Source organism: Lynx rufus, unplaced genomic scaffold (assembly GCF_022079265.1).
Source record: "Lynx rufus isolate CCGP_SWC_20201006 ecotype Redwood Valley unplaced genomic scaffold, mLynRuf1.p SCAF_5, whole genome shotgun sequence".
Taxonomy (NCBI): domain Eukaryota; kingdom Metazoa; phylum Chordata; class Mammalia; order Carnivora; family Felidae; genus Lynx; species Lynx rufus.
This window is the reverse complement of record NW_025814867.1, coordinates 34,323,217-34,345,962: the sequence shown is the minus strand read 5'-3', so window position 1 is coordinate 34,345,962 and position 22,746 is coordinate 34,323,217. Positions and strand designations below refer to the sequence as shown.

The 22,746-nt window shown below is 37.9% G+C and overlaps 1 protein-coding gene across 3 annotated transcripts in view; it reads left to right on the top strand.

Annotated features, from left to right (window-relative positions):
• The window catches only part of PIK3CB (phosphatidylinositol-4,5-bisphosphate 3-kinase catalytic subunit beta), a 182,221-nt gene that overhangs the window by 53,829 nt on the left and 105,646 nt on the right, over positions 1-22,746 (top strand). The window lies entirely within an intron of this gene.

The window sequence follows — 22,746 nt, the reverse complement described above, 5'->3', positions numbered from 1 at the left end:
GAAAAGGGATCCCTTGTGCACTGCTGGTGGAAATGTAAATTGGTGGAGCCAAAATGGAAAGTAGTATGGAGATTCCTCACAAAACTACCATATGATCCAGCAGTCCCACTTCTGGGTATTTATCTGAAAGAAATGAAAACACTAACTGAAAAAGATGTCTCTATGTTCATTGCAGCATTATGTGCAGTAATCAAGATGAGGAAGCAACCTAAGTGTCCATTGATGAATGAATGGATAAAGAAGTTGTGGTACACACACACACACACACACACACACACACACACACACACACACACGAATACTATTTAGGTATAAAAAGAAGGAAATCTTTTGTGACAACACGGGTGGATCTTGAGGGCGTTATTCTAAGAAATAATTCAGAGAAAGACAAGTATATGATGTCACTTATGTGTGGAATTTTAAAAAAGAAATAAAACCCAAAACAACTAATTAATACAGAGAACAAACTGGTGATTGCCAGAGGCAGGGGTGGGGTGTGGGCAAAATGAGTAAAGGGGGTCAAAAGGTACAAATTTCCAGTTATAAATAAGTCATGGGGGTGTAATGTAGAGCATGGTGACTATAGTTAATACTGCATTATGTATTTGAAAGTTGCTAAGAGAGTAGATCTTTAAAGTTCTCGTGGCAAGTAGAAAAGTAATTGTCTTAAAAATAATGCTGTATTTGAATCTACTCCTGAAATCATTGTTTCACTATATGCTAACTAATTTGGATGTAAATTTAAAAAAATAAAATTATAAAAAGTGAAAGTCTAGGTTGGTAAAAACTAAAAAAAAAATGAGCATCTGTAAGGTCTGGTTATGAAATAAAGTGATTCAAAGAAAAAAAATAATGCTGTATTTGAGGTTTTTGAAATAAAATGTGATTTATTAGATTAACTGTAGAGCCTTGTTATAAATTAAATACAGAACAATAGCCAAAAGCAGAGTTTGAAGCATAAATAGATGAAGATTTCAGATTTTTTGAGAACCTAGACCTAGTGACCTATGATGAATTACTATACTCCAAACCGTGGAACTCCCAGAACTTGTTCTGTGGTGCACATGTCATAGGCAGAGTAGTGTGTGGCAGTGGTGGTGGGGTTTCATGACAGTGATACTGTGGTACTGCCTCAGCTTTTCAGGTGAGGTCTGATCCCCAGACACTACCTTCCAACTTCCTTTGTGAAGTTCAGGCAGGTATTTTATACTTCCCTTTTCCAATCAATAGTCCATCATCATCTCTTGTGATTGAGGTTCTGTAAGGGTTGAGGTGGAAAATATTACAGTCAGTAATATGAGCCTTTACTATCTCTGTTTTATTACTTCCAGCAGTCTAAGAAGGTGTATCATCTGAATGAAACAAAACAGACAAATCTCCCATTCATGTCTCTCAGCTGACCTAGGTGCTCTGGTACAGGCTGGGTTGCAGACTGCTTCATGTTTTATTTTTGTAAGCCCTTCTTCCCCCAGTCACGTGTGTGTTACAGTATCTTGAAAACTATAAGTAGCTAATAAATATTTATTAACTTGAATTCCTTTTTTTTTTTTTTCTTTTTCTCTTGGTCAAGCCTAGCACTGAAATGACACTCAGCCTGCCTCTACTGACTTACCGTGTCCTCCAGATAGAATAGACAGTGAAAGAGAGTGTTGGTACCAAGGGAAATATCTCTTTGATTTTTCTAGCTTTTTTTATTTTTTCGAATTCTCTGTTTACTGTCAGTAGTGAAGGAGAAATGAAAGCTACACACAGAAGCATTTTGTCATTCATGGCTGGATGGCTTAGGAGGATAATTGGTCTCCGAAGAAAAGCATTTAAATAGACAAAGAAATACTTGCATACACCAAAGTTAAACTAGTGTCTAAAGTAGTAATCCTGAAGTGGTTTGGGAGAAATGCCAGCTTTTTAGGATGCTGCTTTAATTTTTATGTATTACAACTTATTTTCAAAATGACAGCAGACAGAGCTAAAAGGTTCAGAGCCTGGAATAGTTCTTTTTTCTACAGCTGTAAAGCTATTTAAAATTCTTCTCATGTTACTGTTTGCCATCCAGATGGCTTTCTGGCACTGATTCAGTTCCTAGATGTGAGGGCTGTTGGTTAGTTACTCACCAGCATCACCACACACTTGTACAATTTGGCTCATGACTCACCCTCACAGCACTTACATGTGGGTATCCTTTACTAGATAGTCATTTCTTATTGTCATGATGTCACTTGTTATAAATAGGTACTAGAATTGATTGGATAATGTTTCTGGGATGAAGATGCGTGACATACTCACCCCCCACCCCCCAAAACCCCAAAGGACAGAAACACCCAGTAAGTCTGTTGGACCCATTGCCACTGTAATGAGAAACAGACACAATTGTCTGGGTGATGAAACTTTTGCCTAAAATATATGTATCTGTATAGTAGATGTCAGAGTATATCCAATAAACGCTAATTATTTGCTTCACTCCTCTACTATTAGCCACAGTGATTAAAAAACAGAAAAGAACTTGTTTCAGAAGTCAGAGTTGTGGTGAGAGGTTAGGGAGAAGAAGGGGTTTGCTATCTTAAAGGGACACCCAAGGAGGCTCTGAGTGCTTGCAGTGTTCTGTTTCTGGGTTTGGACTGTGGTTTGCTTTACAGTACGTGTTTGCTTTATAGTAACTCATTGCATACTTTTGGTGTACTTTTTTATTACTTTAAACAATAAAAATGTTTAAAAATAGGGAATACTTGCCAATCATGTAGGAGAATTCCCTCAGCTGTGTCTTCAAAGACTAAAGAATAAAGTCACCATGTTTTGAACTAGATATTGGTAGTAAGTTTTTGTCTTACTAATTTTATCTATTTAGTAAAATAATCCTTTTACCTGGGGCGTCTGGGTGGCTCAGTTGGTTAAGCGTCGGACTTCGGCTTAGGTCATGGTCTCGCAGTCTGTGGGTTTGAGCCCCATGTCAGGCTCTGCGCTGACAGCTCATAGCCTGGAGCCTGCTTCGGATTCTGTGTCTCCCTCTCTCTTTGCCCCTCCCCTGCTCACCTTCTGTCTCTCTCTCTCTCTCTCTCTTTTTTTTTTTTTTAATTGTTTTTTTTTAACGTTTATTTATTTTTGAGACAGAGGCAGAGCATGAACGGGGGAGGGTCAGAGAGAGAGGGAGACACAGAATCGGAAGCAGGCTCCAGGCTCTGGGCTATCATCAGCCCAGAGCCCGACGCGGGGCTCGAACTCACGGACCGTGAGATCATGACCTGAGCTGAAGTCGGACGCTTAACCGACTGAGCCACCCAGGCGCCCCCCTCTCTCTCTTAAAAAAATAAGTAAACATTAAAAAAAAAATGTTTTTAACTTAAAACATGATTATGGTCAACAGTGATTTAAATAGGCTTAACAATTAGTTCCCATGCCCATAAGTACCATCCATTTAGTAGTGGAACAGAAGGGATAGGGTGAGGGGAGAACATTGTGGGGATGAAATAAAACTACTTGGAAATATGTATCCAATTTGAATTATTTATTATCTTGTTGATAAGCATGATCGAATATTTAGGTTAGAAGAAGGGAGGGCAGACTAAAAAATAGAACAATGAAGAACTTAATTAGCATTACTTAATAAAAAATTAATATTTGAAGGGCGCCTGGGTGGCTCAGTCAGTTAAGTGTCTGACTTTGGCACAGGTCATGATCTCACTGTTCGTCAGTTTGAGCCCTGCATCAGGATCTGTGCTCACAGCTTAGCGCCTGGAGCCTGCTTCAGATTCTATGTCTCTATCTCTTTCTGTCCCTAACCCTTTCTCTCCTGCACCCTCTCTCTCTCTCTCAAATATAAATAAACATCAAAAATATATTTAAAAATCAATGTTTGAATCAAGACCATTTATTACAAAAAATTTTTATTAACATTCATTTTTGAGAGTGAGAGAGACAGAGTGTGAGCAGGGGAGGGGCACAGAGAGAGGGAGGCACAGAATCAGTAGCAGGCAGGCTCCAGAATCAAACTCACAGACTGCGAGATCATGACCTGAGCTGAAATCGGATGCTCAACCGACCAAGCCACCCAGGTGCCCCAAGACATTATTTTGTTTTGTTTTGTTTTGTTTTATTTTAATTTTTTATTTAAAAAATTTTTTTGTATTTTATTTTATTAAAAATTTTTTTTAATGTCTGTTTTTGAGAGAGAGAGAGAGAGAGCGAGCGAGCATGAGTGGGGGAGGGGCAGAGAGAGAGGGAGACACAGAATCTGAAGCAGGCTCTGAGCTGTCAGCACAGAGCCTGATGCGGGGCTCAAACTCACAAACCATTAGATCATGACCTGAGCCAAAGTCAGTTGCTTACCTGACTGAGTCACCCAGGCACCCCAAGACCATTTATTTTAAATGGAACATCTTAAACAGGTTAGCAGTATATATTTTTTTAATTTTTAAATTTTTTTAAATTTTGAAAAAAAACTTTATTTTTTATTTTTATTTTTTTATATATTAAATATAATTATTGTCAAATTGGTTTCCATACAATACCCAGTGCTCATCCCAACAGGTGCCCTCCTCAGTGCCCATCACTCACTTTCCCCTCTCCCCCAACCCCCATCAACCCTCAGTTTGTTCTCAGTGTTTAAGAGTCTCTTATGGTTTGCCTCCCTCCCTCTCTGTAATTTTTTTCCCCCTTCCTCTCCCCCATGGTCTTCTGATAAGTTTCTCAGGATCCAAATATGAGTGAAAACATATGTATCTGTTTTTCTCTGCCTGAATTATTTCACTTAGCCTAATACCCTCCAGTTCCATCCACATTGCTTCCAATGGCCAGATTTCATTCTTTCTCATTGCCGAGTAGTATTCCATTGTATATATAAACCACATCTTTATTCATTCATCAGTGGATGGACATTTAGGCTCTTTCCATAATTTGGCTATTGTTGAAAGTGCTGCTATAAACATTGGGGTACAAGTGCCCCTATGCATCAGCACTCCTGTATCCCTTGGGTAAATTCCTAGCAGTGCTATTGCTAGGCCATAGAGTAGATCTATTTTTAATTTTCTGAGGAACCTCCACACTGTTTTCCAGAGCAGCTGCATCAGATTGCCTTCCCACCAACAGTGCAAGAGGGTTCCCGTTTTTCCACATCCTTTCCAGCATCTATAGTCTCCTGATTTGTTCATTTTAGCCACTCTGACTGGTGTGAGGTGGTATCTCAGTGTGGTTTTGATTTGTATTTCCCTGAGGAGTGCCGTTGAGCATCTTTTCATGTGCCAGTTGGCTATCTGGATGTCTTTAGAAAAGTCTCTATGTTTGTCTTCTGCCCATTTCTTCACTGGATTATTTGTTTTGTGTGTGTGAAGTTGGGTTCTTTATAGATTTTGAATACTAATCCTTTATCCAATATGTCATTTGCAAATATCTTTTCCCATTCCTTGGGTTGCCTTTTCGTTTTGTTGATTGTTTCCTTTGCAGTGCAGAAGCTTTTTATCTTGATGAGGTCCCAGTAGTTCATTTTTGCTTTTAATTTCTTTTCCTTTGGAGATGTGTGAAGTAAGAAATTGCTGTGGCTGAGGTCAAAGAGGTATTTTCCTGCTTTCTCCTCTAGGGTTTTGATGGTTTCCTGTCTCACATTCAGGTCTTTTATCCATTTTGAGTGTATTTTTGTGAATGGTGTAAGAAAGTGGTTTAGTTTCATTCTACCCAGGTGCCCCAAGACCATTTATTTTAAATGGAACATCTTAAACAGGTTAGTAGTATATATATTTTTTAATTTTTAATTTTTTTTAAATTTTGAAAAAAAAATTTTAACATTTATTTTTGAGAGACAGAGAGACACAGAGCATGAGCGGGAGAGGGTCAGAGAGACAGGGAGACACAGAATCTGATGCAGGCTCCAGGCCCTGAGCTGTCAGCATAGAGCCCAACGATGGGCTCGAACCCATGAACCATGAGATCATGACTGGAGCCAAAGTCGGATGTTTAACTGACTGAGCCACCCAGGTGCCCCTATTTTAAAACATTTTTTAAATGTTCTAAATGTTTCAAAATTTTTTAATTAAATAACTATTTATTTTGAGAAAGAGCTAGATAGAGAGTGAGCAGGGAGGGGCAGAGAGAGAGACAGAGAATCCCAAGCAGGCTCTGCACTGTCAGCTCAGAGCCTGATGTGGGGCTTGAACCTACAAACTGTGAGATCATGACCTCAGCCGAAGTCGGACGCATAACCAACTGAGCCACCCAGGCACCCCAGCAGTGTATTTTTGAATAATGGGGTGATACAACTTTAAGAAAAATAATCTTTATAGGAAATTACCAACACTCTTTAGATTTAGGAATCTGGTGAATTAAAAATTTTTCATCAGCCCATTTGGTCTGAAGAAATAATGCCAACAATGTTTCGTCTCCCCATTGGAATACCATTGTTGTATCTAAATTTGTTTATACTTTTACCTGATAATTATGACTTTTAAAAAGTTGTTTGGAATGTGTATGTTATTTAAAATTTTCTAATGCCTTTTAAATAAACATAGCTAATTTATGTAGCTTATTTCAAACATTTGTTCAGTGATTATCAGTGGGAGGTGTAAAAAACAAGTAGGGTAAATGTTTTGAATTGTAGAATACCCTATAATTTGATGTTCCCTGTGCATTTTGAGATTCACTGCATTAAAAAAATTAATTTAGTTTTAATTCCATGTAGTTAACATACAGTGTTATATTAGTTTCACATGTACAAAATAGTGATTGAACAATTCCATACATCACCCAGTGCACATCTTGACAAGTGCACTCATTAATTCCCATTGCCTGTTTCACCCATAGCCCCACCCACTTCCCCTTTGGTAACCATCAGTTCTGTATAATTGAGTGTCTGTTTCTTGGTGTTTCTCTCTCTCTCTCTCTCTCTCTCTCTCTCTCTCTCTCTGTCTGTCTCTCTCTCTATTTCCTGTGCTCATTTGTTTTGTTTCTTAAATTTCACATATGAGGGAAATCATGTGCTTTTTGTCTTTCTCTGCCTTATTTTGCTTAGCATTATACTCTCTAGCTGTATCCATGTTGTTGCAAATGGCAAGATATCATTCTTTTTATTGCTAATAAAGTTCCATTGCATATGTATACCACATCTTTTTTATCCATTCATCTATCACTGGACACTTGGGCTGCTGCTGTATCTTGGCTATTGTAAATTATGCTGCTATAAACATTGGGGTGCATGTATTCCTTTGATTTAGTGTTTTTGTATTATTTGGGTGAATACCCAGTAATGCAGTTATTGGATCATAGGGTAGTTCTATTTTTAATTTTTGAGGAACCTCCATACTGTTCCAGAGTGGCTGCACCAGTTTACATTCCCATCAGCAGTGCAAGAGGGTTCCTTTTTCTCTACATCTTTGCCAACACTTGTTTCTTATGTTGATTTTAGCCATTCTGACAAATGTGAGGTGATATTTCATTGTAGTTTTGATTTGCATTTCCCTGATGATGAGTGATGCCTAGCATCTTCTCATATGCCTGTTGGCCATCTGTATGTCTTCTTTGAGAAATGTTCATGTTTTTTGTTCATTTTATAATTGGATTATTTGTTTTTTGGATGTTGAGCTGGGTAAGTTCTTTGTATATTTTGGATACTAACCCTTTATCTGATATGTCATTTGTAAATATCTTCTCCCATTTTGTAGGGTGCTTTTTGGTTTTGTTGATTGTTTTCTTTGCTTTGCATATTTTGATGTAGCCCCAATAGTTTATTTTTGCTTTTATTTCCCTTGCCCTCACAAGACATATCTAGAAAAATGTTGCTATAGCCAATGTCAGAGAAATTACTGCCTGTGTTCTCTTCAAGAATTTTTAGGGTTTCAGGTCTCACATTTAGGTCCTTTATCTATTTTGAGTTTGTTTTTGTGTGTGGTATAAGAAAGTGGTCCATTGTCATTCTTTGGCATGTAGCTGTCCAGCTTTAGCAACACCATTTATTGAAGAGACTCTTTCCCATTGTGTATTCTTGCCTTCTTTGTTGGAGATTAATTGACCATATAATTGTGGGTTTATTTCTGGGTTTTCTATTCTATTCCATTGATCTATGTGTAATATTTCCCAACAAAACCCCCGAATATCTTTCGAATGCTGAATTCTGTTAGTACCCAGAGTGTGCTGAGGATGGAATTTTTTTTAAGGAAAAAATAATGGCAGTGGTACAATTAAAATTGAAAAAATACAGTTTCTAACATAACGTGTCAAATACATACGTTAGCATTCTGTGAAGTCTACTTAGGGCATTCCATTAACTGATAAACTGTAGTTAATTTAAACTTATTTCAGGGGAGTACTTGAAATTTGCATGTATTTGAAACTTTTTTTTCTTAGTAGGATTATATTATGAGGTGTCTTAGAAATTTAAGTGCTCTATTTTTTTAAGATTTTATTTATTCTGAAACTAATATTACACTAAATGCTAACTAACTGGAATTTATCTATTTATTTATTCATTTATTTAGAGATTGTGCTTTGTACACATGCAGGTGAGGGACAGAGAGAGAATCCCAAGTAGGCTCCATGCTTAGAGCAGAACAGTGTAGAGCACAATGTGGGGCCCGATTTCACAACCTTGAGATCATGACCTGAGCCAAAATCAAGAGTCAGACGCTTAACCGACTGAACCACCCAGGCACCCCTTGAACCATTTATCTTATAAAGAGTGATACAACATGATAGTAAGAAGTATTTAACAAAAATAAATGCTGTAACAAGGAAGTAAAAATACATTTGCTAAGACTCGAAGCATCATGTCAACTGTTACCCAAGAGGAATTAGTACAGCTCAGCTAACCCAGAACTGTTTTGTGGGATTTCTGTATAAATTGTAATTTTGGGAAATGCACAAGAGCAAACCACCTGGTAGGTCACTAGAGACCACCTTTTGAGGAGCTCTAATTCCTTTCATACCAGGCAGTCAAGGCTGATGGTTGTATGCTGTGAAAAGGAGTCATGGCTGTTCCTTTTATTGGAAAGAAACAAGTATTATTATAAATTAATATTAGTCATTGGTTATTGAGTGCTTTTTGTCATGTGCTATGCAAGGTGCTTTTGTGTATGCACCATTTTATTTAATTCTTACACTAACGCTGCAAGGTGGAAATTGCTTATTCTTATTGATAAATTAGGAAACTGAAAGTCAGAGAAGTTAGGTAAGTTACCATGGTTGTACCAGCCAAATTGTACAACAAAGCATGTAGATGAAACTAGATTATGAAAAGGACTTCTTAGTGTTTAAATAATAAAATCTCTGTGGGTCTAGTTCATTATTGATGAGCTATATGCTAGACTAAAGAGAATGATAAAATTCAAAGTTAAATACTTGATGACTCTTTCTTAACTATGAACAGTTACTCTGAACTCTGTTCAGAGTTAAGAAAAGTAACATTTATATACTGGATAATTTTATCTGAGATGATTCCTTTATTGAGTTTGAATGTATTTTGGAGTTTGTCTTTTAAGACATAAAGACAGTAATCTATTTTTTTGAGGGTGGGAAAACTTTAGTAACAATATTTTATTTAAATTTGTACTGTTTTAGCTATGTTTTCCTTTTCAGGATAGGTAGTGTGATGGGAACTATTTGTGCATTGTAGATTATTTGTTGGGAAGTTTTAAAAGAGAAGAATTCCTTAAGACTGAAGTTTTGTCTGTGCCTGGGTTATCCACAGAAGTCATTTCTGTATGTAAAGTATGTGTTGTCATTTTATAGTATTTAAAAAAAAATTTTTTTTTAATGTTTTATTTATTTTTGAGACAGGGAGAGACAGAGCATGAACAGGGGAGGGTCAGAGAGAGGGAGACACAGAATCTGAAACAGGCTCCAGGCTCCGAGCTGTCAGCACAGAGCCCGACACGGGGCTCGAACTCACGGACTGCGAGATCATGACCTGAGCCGAAGTCGGCCGCTTAACCGACTGAGCCACCCAGGCGCCCCTGTGTTGTCATTTTAAATATTTGTTCTGCTTTCATGGACGTTGAAATAAATCTGGCTTATAAAATAAACTTGTTTTACAGAGGCACACTATTTATAAATGTATTCTGTCTATATTAAGGTTAAGTAGTAAGAATATAAATCTGTGGTTTATTATATTCAGTTATTACTCTTATTATTTTTTAAATGTTTATTTTTGTGTGAGAGAGAGAGTGAGGGAGAGGGAGAGCATGAGAGAAGGGGCAGAGAGAGAGGGGGACAGAGGATCCCAAGCGGGCTCTGTGCTGACAGCAGAGACCTTGGTGTGGGGCTCGAACTCAAAATCCGTGAGATCATGAACTGAGCCTGAGTCAGACGCTTAAGTGACTGAGCTACCTAGGCGTCCCCAACTTAATTTAGTTTTTATTTAAGTAGGTTCCATGCCCAACATGGGAATCATACTCACCACCCTGAGCTTAAGAGTAGAATGCTCTACTGACTGAGCCAGCTTGGAGCTCCATCTTTGGAGATATCTTTTATGTAGTCTTGTGATGATTCAGATAAAATAACCATCTTTAAAAAATGAAGTGCTACTCTCTTCAGATTTTTAGTGCTTAGTATAATGTATACTTTACTGTAAACAAATCAGTTGAGGCTGATTTGTTGTTTTTGAACAATATGGATGTGAGGACTCAAGCCCACATGAATCAAGATCCCATCACTTAATGGTCTGTGATTGAAACCTGAAGGTTTGAGATCTTAAATGTAATACTCTTTAAAAGTGTTCTGCCCTTTTCAGTGTTAATGTACTTGTATGAACATTCACTTTTCTTCTAGCTCTATCATATAATAGGAAAGAAGTAAATACTAGGTAAATGCTATTGTATTTAGTTTTTAAAAATTCTTTTTCAAAGGGTACCTGGGTGGCTCCGTTGGTTGAGTAACTCTTGGTTATGGGTCAGGTCATGATCCCAGGGTCATGATCCATGTTGAGCATGGAGCCTGCTTAAGATATTCATTCTCTCTCTCTCTTTCTCTCTCTCGCTCTCGCTCTCTCTCGCTCTCTCTCCCACCCCCCTCCCCGCTTGAACTCTCTTTCTCTAAAATTAAAAAAAAAAAAAAAATTCTCTTTCAATTTCAGAGTTTCTTCCATGATTTTCCAGAGTAGGTTTTGGTTAAATCTGTTCAACTGTATAACAAGTTTATGTTTGTTTCTGCTAATCATTTGATTTAAAAAAGTAAAATCTAATGGCTCTGATGGCATATTGCTAGGGAAGCTGAGAACATTTAAACCCTTTCCTCTCTTTCTGCCAGTGAACAATTGACAGGATATAGGTTTGTAATTATAGTCTAAGGGTTTAGTTGAGCTCATTGTCACTGCTAAAGTTCCTGTGTCCTCTGATAGCTTCCTGGAAGAGTTGTTTTCATAGTTGTTTCATACTTGTCCTCAGGGTTCAAACAGAAGAAGGATGGGAGACTGAGGATTCTGCTGGGCTAGGTAACCCTGTGAAGAACATTTTTTTTAAAGAGAAATAAGGGGGGGAAATTTTAAAAGTATGCTAATTGCTTGGGAAAAAAAATCTGACTTTGGTCCTGGCTCTGTTTCTGTGTCATCCTTGATAATGAATTTCTCTGGGACTTAGTATTTATTTATTTATTTATTTATTTAGTTAGTTAGTTAGTTAGTTAGTTAGCTTGTTTTCTTTAAAATGAGAAGGGTATGTAATTTTTTTTTTTTATTTATTTTGAGAGAGAGAGTGTGTGTGTGCACACACGAGTGAGTGGGGTGGAGGTGGGAGGGGAGAGAGAGAGAGAGAGAGAGAGAGAAAGGGAGAGAATCCCAAGTAGGTTCCCTGCACTGTCACCCTGAGCCTGACTCGGGGCCCAGACTTACGAACCGTGAAATCCTGACCTAAGCTCAAATCAAGAGAGGGACGGACGCCTAACCAACTGACCCCCCCAGGTGCCCCGGGTCTGTAACTTTTAAGACCTCTGCCAACCTGAAACTCCTGGGTGAATTCTCAGGCTGAACTCTCGAGTGTGGTGCTCTCTGTGAAATCAGGTTGACTAAGGGAAATAGGAACCAGAATATATTTTGTGTTTAAATGTGTAGCAGTAATTTTTCTTCAGAATATCTCTACAAAAGATCACCTATCGGTTAGCACTTGATTTGTTACCTTGTTTGTTTAGCAACCATGCCACAGTTTTAGTCTGACAAAGGACATGCTGTTTCAGCAACAGCACAGTATATTTTGTGAGTATGCCCCCTCTCTCAGTAGTACTGAAGAGCTGCAAGTTACTTAGGCCACTGCACCTGTAAGTTTGTTTACTAAGGGTCTAGAAAATTAAGAGCCAGTCGTACTGGCCTTACATTCTTCTGACTGGTTAAGGGGCTAGTTTTCTTTACTTGACCTTCTTTTACCCTTCAAGAATTAACCAAAGACAACATAGCCAAATACAAGAAACACCATTGTTTGCCAGTAGAAATGTATGATAAATTGGGTTCATTACTATTTTAAATACAAGAGTACAATTAGGTCTAGATAAAAACATTTCTAGGTAATTACTACTTTGATAAATAGTAGGAATTGTCCTAGAGCAGTGGTTCTCAAAAAGTGGACAGTGTGAACTCGCTCCTCTACAATGTTTTTGAAATTCATAAAGGAGTGATTTTGTTCATAAAATGATTTGGGGGAAGTGCTCCTTACTGTTAGATAATAGATAATTAGGTGTCCCGCAATGCATAGGACAGTCTTTTACAACAAAAGTCTCAGATACAACACAATTTTTTAATTTTCTTCCAGATATTCATGCAGGTGAAAAGTGTATTTATTATTATCTGAGCCGAGATCTTAACTTTTTATTACACAAAAGCATAATACAAAATATTTTTTACATGACTTCAAAATATTGATTTTAAAAGATATAAATTTGGGAAATCTGTGCCCCCATTGAGTGGCATTTGTAGTATTTAATCATCAGTACAACACATTTGGACTAGTCTGCATTTGTGTTTGTCATATCCGTGGTGATTCTGTGCTTAGAGGCAAACCTGACTGCTTCATTAGGCAGTAAGTTTGGTCATGTGTAAGTATTCACATACTGAGAGAAACTTTATTAATTTATTATCTTATTTCTCCTTTATGTTACAGTTACGACATTATATGGGTTTATTTTGAAGTTAGGTATATATATGTTATATTGTTGCTGATTTATAAAGTTTGTAAAATGTTTGTTTAAAACGAGTATGGAAAATGAGAGGATTGAAAACCATTCTTCTGGGGTGCCTGGGTGGTTCTGTGGGTTAAGCTTCTGACTCCTGATTTTGGCTCAAGTCATGATCTCATGGTTTCTGAGACTGAACCCCACACATTAGGCTCTGTGCTGACAGTGCAGAGACTGCTTGGGATTCTCTCTTTCTGCCCTGTTCCTTCTCTCCTCTCTCTCCTGTTCCTTCTCTCCTCTCTCTCTCAAAGTAAGTAAAAAGCATTAAAAAGAAAAAATTCTTCTAAGTAGTATTTAGCTTAAAATACTTGAAAACCTTGAGAATTGTTCTAATAAAGAGTGCTTTTATTAAAATTTTTTTTGTTTATTTTTGAGAGGGAGAGAGAGACAGTGTGAATGGGGGAGGAGCAGAGAGAGAGAGACCTAGAATCTGAAGCAGGCTCCAGGCTCCCAGCTGCCAGCACAGAGCCTGATGTGGGGCTCCAACTCACAGACTATGAGCTCATGACCCAAGCCAAAGTTAGACACTTAACCGACCAAGCCACCCAGGCGCCCCAGTGCTTTTATTAAAATGACACACAAGTACAACGTATATGTTATATACTGTATGTCTGTAATTATATACTATATGTCTACCTGAGTGGTCTGAGGTTTGTTTTGTTTTTTAATAGGCTCTATGCCCATCGTGGTGCAGCTTGAACTCACAACCTTGAGATCTAGTAAGTCACTTGTTCAGTGACTTGGCTGGCTCGGTTGGTAGACTGACTATGCAACTATTGTTTTTGGGGTTGTGAGTTCAAGTCCCACATTGGGCACAGAGCCTACTTTTAAAAAAAGAAAAAAGTGGGGTGCCTGGGAGGCTCAGTCGGTTGAGCCTCCGACTTCAGCTCCGACATAATCTCATAGTTCGTGAGTTTGAGCTCCACGTTGGGCTCTATGCTGACAGCGTAGAGCCCAGAGCCTGCTTTGAGTTGTCTCCCTCTCTTTCTGCCCTTCCCCTGCTCATGCTCTTTCTCTCTCTCTCTCTCAAAAATAAATAAACTTTTTAAAAAAAGAGGGACACCTGGGTGGCTCAGTCAGTTAAGCATCTGCCTTTGGCTTGGGTATGATCTCAGGGTTCAGTTCGTGAGTTCAAGTCCCACATGGGGCTCTCTGTTGTTGCCTCCAAGGCCACTTCCAATCCTCTGTTTCCCTCTCTCTCTCTGCCCCTTCCCAGCTCATGCTCCCTCTATCTCTCAAAATAAATAAACTGAAAAAAAGAGTCAGGCTCCCTTCTACCTGAGTGTTTATAAAGTTTGACAACAGTCTCAGTTATTAGTAAAATATTATTAATATGACACTGTTGCGGTAGAAAGTAGTATAACCTTGCAATATTATTTCCTTTGATAATTTACTCCTGGTTGAGAGTAACATTTCCAAGTCTCTATTTAAAAACAGTACTGCTTGGGGCGCCTGGGTGGCGCAGTCGGTTAAGCGTCCGACTTCAGCCAGGTCACGATCTCGCGGTCCGGGAGTTCGAGCCCCGCGTCGGGCTCTGGGCTGATGGCTCAGAGCCTGGAGCCTGTTTCCGATTCTGTATCTCCCTCTCTCTCTGCCCCTCCCCCGTTCATGCTCTGTCTCTCTCTGTCCCAAAAATAAATAAATGTTGAAAAAAAAAATTAAAAAAAAAAAACAGTACTGCTTAACAAGCATCTTTATTATCTTGCTGAATCATTGGATTTTTTGAATTAGTTGACATTTTGAAAGTAAGAATTTTCCCCCTGAAATTGAAGATCAAGTAATTGATTTTGGAAACTGGTACGATGTTCCTTTAGTAAGCAAAGAGCTTGATTAACTTTAAAGCTAAATGATTAAACTTCCCTTTTTGTTGCATTTTGAGATGACATGAGAAAAATACTTTGCAGCTTATTTTGCTAGTTTAAAATTTTTAATTTATTTAAATGTTTCTAAAGATTTCTATTGTGAAATACATCATAGATACAGAAAAATACAAAAACATAAATGTGGAGCTTAGTGAATTTTTCTGAAGTGAAATTCTGTATTCTTTTTCCTTATATTGAAATTCATGGTTATCCTTTGACATTATGGGAGTTCTCCAGTCTGTGTAAATTTAATAGATGCCAATTTTATGGGAGTAGCAGTTACGTAAACAGTACAGTTCTGTAGTTTAAAATACATCATTTATGGAAGAAAATGCCTATACTGTTACTGTTACACAGTGAGGGTGAAGTGCTTAGGTTATAGGTGAGATTTTCATGTTCCTTTTCATACGACAGGAATTTATGGATTGGAGACAAAGTGGTATTAGGCAAAGCTTGATTCATTGCATGTGATGATGCAGTAAGAATTCTGTATGTTTCTTAATATTTTTCTGCTTTAGTCTTATAGAAAGATACATCTGCTATAAAATATAGACTGAGATTTTGTAAAGCCATAGGCAAATAGGCTTAACTGAGTTAAGTAGACTTATATGAGTTCAATCCTTTCAGTTTTTTAATTTTAATGAGTTCTAAGAGACCTATATGTGTATGGCATTTTATCTGTATATTGGTAAATATTACCCTGACTTCATGTAAAGATGTCACCTTTGTGTGCTTTTTATGGATTTAGACTGTTCACTGAAAGACTACAGAAGGCCGTGTAAATTTTTCCTGTTAAGCATGATTTAAATCACATTTTCAATTTTCCAGTATATTTGTTCTACTGAATGACTTCCATAGAATTTGTTTCTCTCATTCATTAATTCATTTACTCATATGTAAATATTTACTGAGACATAATGTGTTTCAAAACTGCACATAAAGAGCTGGAAATAATAGGACGTTGGGAGCTATTTGTAAGTAGTGAGCTTCAATGTAGTATGCTCCTGATTTGACATAGATCTGCCCTATGCTTGGGTGCACAGAGGAGTATTAGGGAAGGATTCCAAGAGTCTAGAAGAGTAAGAGTTGATCAGGAGGTTATGTAGATGAGGACATTTTAGGGAGAGGGAATGATACATTTAAGGTAGGAGGCAGAAGAGAGTATGGGATATGCTGGCAAGTATCAGTGGTTCATCATGGCGAGGTTAAGGACAGAATGTGTGAGAACAACAACAAGAAAGGAAGGAAGGTAGGAGTCTATGAATTCATTCCTGTAGTTCATATTAGTTATAACTACTTATCAAGAAATTCTTAAATCTACCATAGTGCATTTTCCTCCAGTGCCCCAGAAATTCAGAATTTTATATCTGGAGAGTTAATGCTGTAGGGTGGTAAGGTGCAGTCTCTTTGAAAAGAATGCTATTCTGGGTTTTAGGCCTTAGGAAATCTCAGCGTTTCCAGCTGTCTGGTAAGGGTGAGATCTTAGAGGTTCTGTTTTTATAGTTTCATGCTCCTTTATTCCTATTGTTACACATTAGGTGATTTGGTTTCAGTTATGAGAGTCTTGGCCAAAAATCCATGCTGAAGAGTAGGGGTGTGTAAGGTTTATTATTATTGTAATTGTGTGACAGATGGCTGATGTCTCATAAACGTTTCTCAATTTTAAATGCTAACTTTTGTTTTTCCTCTCTCACCTTTTTTTTTTTTTTTTAAACTCCTGATTCGTTTGTCATAAATGCTGTGACTTGGTGTTCAGGAGTTGGCTTTTCCCCATGTTTGCATCATGGTAGATGAATATAGGCAAAGCATGGTCTTTATAATTTGGGGTAGCATGTTTTCTTGAACACCTGATATTTGCAAGGTTGAAAAGCTCCTCAACTAAAGACAGTCTCCACAGGCTGTTTTGCAGTGATATACCTAAAGCAATTCCAGGACCAGTAACTGTTAATGACACCTGTAGTAACTTCGTGTAGTTTTGTTCATGTTTATAAAAATATCAGTTCAGGGTGCCTAAGTATGATGACTTCTCCATACACTGTGGTCAGAGATGTACTTTCAAAAGCACTGGGGCAAGCCCTCAAGGAGCTTATAGTTAACATAATGTGGTTTATTATGGTTAAATGTCTCAGACTTTTTTTCTGGTTTTTAATAGTTATTATGTAGAGGGTGGTGTGAGGCTCACCCTGCAGTTAGACTCAAGTTCAGATCCCAGGACTGCCACTTGGTAGCCATGGGATCTCAACCTCTTTAAGTTCCTCAAGGAGGAACCACCACCATAGGGTGGTAGTAAGAGTAAAATATAGAAATGCACATAAAGAACTTGCTGGAATGCTGGCACAGAGTAAGTACTCACCTTCAGCTATTTTATTTTATGGTTTATTTATTTATTTTGAGAGATAGCATGCGATCAGGGACAGAAAGAGAGAGGACGGAAAGAATCGCAAGCAGGCTCCATGTTGTCAGCATGAGCCTGATGCAGGGCTTGATATAGTGAAATTGTGAGATCATGACCTGAGCCGGAGTCAAGAGTCAGACACTTTACTGAGCTACTCAGGCGTCCCTAAACATTTTTTTTAGATTTTATTATCCTGTGAGCTTTTTTTTTCTTTTTAATTGTAGGAGTAGATATAATAATGTTTTGTCTTAAAGAATTACTAAATGGCTACTATGTGCTAATCACTTTTGGGGAAACAAAAGTTGAAAATATATAATTGACAGTTCAAAAGAACTTAGGGCTTTTGAATAAAAATAAAAAATAGTAATTAGCAGCAAACATTTATATTGGACTTACTAGGTTCCAGGTGTTCTTTCTTCAGTTTTTATAACTATGCTATAAGGTAGTTACTGTTGATGTCACCATTTCACAGGTGAGGGAGCTTAAGCAGGGGGAAGATAGGGGTGCCTGGGTGGATCAGCCTGTTGAGCTTCCTACTCTTAATTTTGGTTCAGGTCACAATCTCACGGTTCATGAGTTTGAGTCCCTCTTCAGGTACCACGCTGTCAGCGCTTATTGGGGTTCTCTGTCTCCCTTTGTCTCTGCCCCCTCTGCTGCTTGCATTCTCTCTCTCTCTCTCTCCCTCTGAAAATAAATAAATAAAAAGTTAAATAGTAGGGAGAAGGTGTGTATTTGCCCAAGATCTTTCAGCCAGTGAGGGATGGAACCAGCTCTCACAATGAAGCTGTTGGACTGCTCTGCCCACAGAAACAAGACTGGCACATCAGAAAGGCTCAGGGCCTGAACGAGTGTCAGTGTGATGGGTTCAGTCTATGAGCTGTAACAGTTAGCAGGGAGAAATTAGTAAAGGCTAGATGTTCAGGGAGGGAAGAGAGCTGTCATTTACTAGAATCTACTGTGTCTGGCTATAACACATTAGCTGCTTCAGTCTTCATGGTGATCCCAGGAGGCACATTTTATTATTTTCCCTTTTTTTAGTTATTGGACGCTCAGAAGTTTAAGTGACTTACTAAAATTCACATAGCTGGTAAGTGGTATAGATGGGATTTAATAAGACCTTTTTTCTTTTTAAAACATTTTTTTTTTAATTTTTTTTCAGCGTTTATTTATTTTTGGGACAGAGAGAGACAGAGCATGAATGGGGGAGGAGCAGAGAGAGAGGGAGACACAGAATCGGAAACAGGCTCCAGGCTCTGAGCCATCAGCCCAGAGCCTGATGCGGGGCTCGAACTCACGGACCGCGAGATCGTGACCTGGCTGAAGTCGGACGCTTAACCGACTGCACCACCCAGGCGCCCCCCTTTTTTCTTTTTAAAGTAAGCTCTGTACCCAGTGTGGGGCTTGAACTCATGACCTTGAGATTAAAAGTCACATACTCTGCTTACTGACTGAGCCAGCTAGATGCCCTAACAAAATCTTTTTGTTATTAAAAATTGCAAGTATACACAAAAAGAGAGGAGTAATGTAATGTACTTATCACCCAGCTTCAATAAGTATCAACATTTTGCTTTCTTGTTTAATCTGTTCTCAATTAAAAAAAAAAGCTTTATTGAAGTATAATTGCCATAAACTGCAGGTATTTAAAGTGTACAGTTGGATACATTTTGACATATGTACATACCCTTGAATCATCACCAAAGTCAAGGCAATGAACAACACATCCATCACTCCCAAGAGTTTCCTTATGTCCCTTTATAATCTCTCTTCCTATTTCTCCCACCCACCCTTCCTCCTCGTCACTATAGACTGGTTTACATTTTCTAGAGTTTTATGTAAGTGGAATTATATAGCATGTACTCTTATTGTCAGGCTTTTTGCACTCAGCATAATTATGTTGAGATTCATTTGTATTGTTGAATGTTTCAGTAATGCTCCCCCCTTTCCGCTGTATAGTATTCCACTGCATGAGTATCACAGTTTTTTATATCCATTTACCTGTTGATGGACATTTGAATCATTTCTAGTTTTTTGCCAATATAAATAAGGCCGCTGTGAATAATTGTGTACAAGTTTTCGTGTGTTTATATGCCTTCATTTCTTTTTGCATAGCTTTAGAAGTAGGATGACTGGGTCATATGGTAGGTATATGTTGAGAAACTGCCAAACTGTTTTCCAAAGTAGTCATACTATCTAACATTCCCATCAGCAGTTTATGAGAGTTAGAACTCTCCTTTGTATCCTTGCCAACACTTGGTGTGATTGGGGTTTTTATTTTTACCTATTTATTTATTTGTTTGTTTGTTTGTTTTTTATTTTAGCCCTTGTATTAGGTATGTGGTAGTGTCACATTCTGGTTTTAATTTGTATTGACAAATAATATTGAACCCTTTTGCCCTCCATACATATTTTTCTCTTTTAAAGTAAGCTTCTATGCCCAAAGTAGGGCTTGGACTCATAACCCTGAGATCAAGAGTTGCATGCTCTTCTGGCTGAGCCAGCCAGGCAGCCCTACCATCCATACATATTTGATGAAGTGTCTGTTCAGATCTTTTGCCAATTAAAAAATCCGAGTTTTATTTTCTTATTATTGTATGTTGAGAGTTCTTTATGTTTTCAGGATATAATCCTTCATTGACATGAAAACATTTTTTCCTACTCTGGGGCTTGCCTTTTTGTGTTGTAGACAGTATCTGGGTAAAGGCAGAAGTTTTGAGTTTTGATGATGCTTGATAGCTTTTTATTTCATGAATTGTGCTTATAGTATTATATCTAAGAAGTATGCAAAATCCAAGGTAAAGATTTTCTCCTATTTTTTTTTTTTAAATTTAATGTTTATTTTTGAGAGACCAGAGACAGAGTGCAAGTGGGGGAGGGGCAGGGGGAGAGGGAGACACAGAATCCAAAGCAGGCTCCAGGCTCCTAGCTGTCAGCACAGAGCCCGGTGAGGGGCTTGTACTCACAAACTGCAAGATGGTGACCTGAGCTGAAGTTAGATGCTTAACTGAGCTACCCAGGCGCCCCTCTCCTATATTTTTTTCTAGAAGTTTTAAAGTTTTGAGTTTACATTTAGGCCTATGATCCATTTTGAGCTAATTTTTACTTTTGGTAAGAGATAAGAATTAAGATTCACTTTCTTAGTATATGGATATCTGGATTTCAGCACTATTTGTTGAACAGACTGTCCTTTTTCTCATTGACTTACCTTCACACCTCTGTTGAAATCAGCTGTCCATTCACTTATTTAAAAAATGAAATTTAAAGCAGATGCCAAACATAATGTCATTTTACCCTTGCATATACTTTGTTATGCATCTCTATCTGGCTCATTATCAGACTGATTATTAGAAACATAATCACCGTGCCATTATTACTATTTTTTGAGGTGAGGGATTTTTTTTTTTTTAAGATTCCATTTTTAAGTAATCTCTGTGTCCAGTGTGGGGCTTGAACTCACAACCCCAAGATCAGGAGTCACATGCTCCACTGACTCAGCCAGCCAGGTGCCTTACCAACATGTCATTATTACACCTCGCAAAAGTAACAGTATTTCTTTAAAATATAATCTAATATTTAATTCATATTTAAATTTCCCAGTTTGTTTCAGAGATAGGTTTTTATAGATGATTTGGTGAAATTAGTGTTCGATTTGGCTGTCTAATAAATGTTTTTTTATTCTTTATCAGTCCTTGCACCATTCTCTTTCCTTTTTTTTTGTTATTGATTAGCTTGTTTTGTTATTTTTTATTGCTTATATTATTGGTGATTCATTCTGTACTTGACTGATGCTTCCTTGAAGTCTTTAACTCCTTTCTCTATTTCCCCTATTTCTTGTAAACTGGTAAATAGATCAGATCTAGAGACTTGATTAAATTCAGGTTCAGTTTTTTTGTTACAATTTTTTTTAATGTTTATCCATTTTTGAGAGAGAGAGAGAGAGAGCACGTGCAGGGAGTGGCAGAGAGAGAGGGAGACACAGAATCCGAAGCAGGCTCTAGGCTCCAAGCTGTCAGCACAGAGCCTGACGAGGGGCCTGAACTCACAAACTGTGAGATCATGACCTGAGCCGAAGTCAGAAGCTCATCTAACTGAGCCACTGGGGCACCTCTGTTTTTTGTTTTTTTAAATCAAGTATATCCTATGGGTAGTGGTTAATCCTGTTCCATTCAAGAGGAGACCTATGTCTGGATTATTCTTAGGATTTAGATGGTGTCGACCTGATATGTTCATTGTAAATTTCCTCATCATCCTTTCACTTTAGTTTGTAAATTTGTTTTAGCATCCATTAATTATGCATTATTGCCTCAGTTTGTTGTTTGATTAGAAGTTGCAAGGTGGTGTTTTTCTAATTCTATCATTCTGTTTGTGTTTATGAGCTAAAGTTGTAATAATTAAGAAAAAAAATTACCCTCATCAATTATTTGGTTACCCTGACATAATTTAGCACAAGCTGGTTAAATGTTTGATTTATTTCCCCACTATTTTATTTTATTAATTTCTTTTTTAACTTTTATTTATTTTTGAGAGAGAGAGACAGAGTGCGAGCAAGCGCGCTAGCTGGGGAGGGGCAGAGAGAGAGTAGACACAGAATCTGAAGCAGGCTTCAGGCTCTGAGCTGTCAGCACAGAACCTGACCCGGGACTTGAACTCAAAAACTGTGAGATCTTGACCTGAGCTGAAGTCGGCCACTTAAACAACTGAGCCACCCAGGTGCACTCAGGTTCTTTATCAGTTTTCAGAATAGTGTGAGTTGGTCTTAGCAGTCTCTGGTGGTGATCAGTGAAGCATTTGTTTCTTCTTATTAAGTCACCCATTTATATATATTTGATGTGTTTCAACTCATGGATGTCATGATTGCTTTTGATGCTGAAAAATGGCTTTGAGTTAGCAATTGTCTCTTTTGGTATAACAATTTCATTCTTTGAATAAATGGGATTTGAATCTTGGTTTAATTAACTTCAGTGCCATGTTCTTCCCACTGTTATTGTTGTGCTTCCTTGCAGGAAGCCCTCAAGGAAGTCCTCAAGATGCAGTTGAGGGGTGCATTTACTGGAATAGGGGCTTGATGCCAGGAGTGTCAACATTTGTATGAACGTAGTTCTAACAGCAGGAGGGCAGAAGATACTTGTGGTACAAAGGCCTGGGCTGTTCATTAGTAGGACAAGTATGACAAGTAAAGAAAAATAGGCTAGAGACATAGCACAAAGGACCTTGCCAGCTGGGTTAAGGGACTTGGTCTTTTTAATACTTAGGTGGTGGGTCATGACAAGTTCATGACATTTTCTTACATGAGGTTGATAGAAAATTATTTTTGAAAGAAGGCCCTCTTGATTGCTATTTTCATTGAAGTTTGCAGAGAAGAAC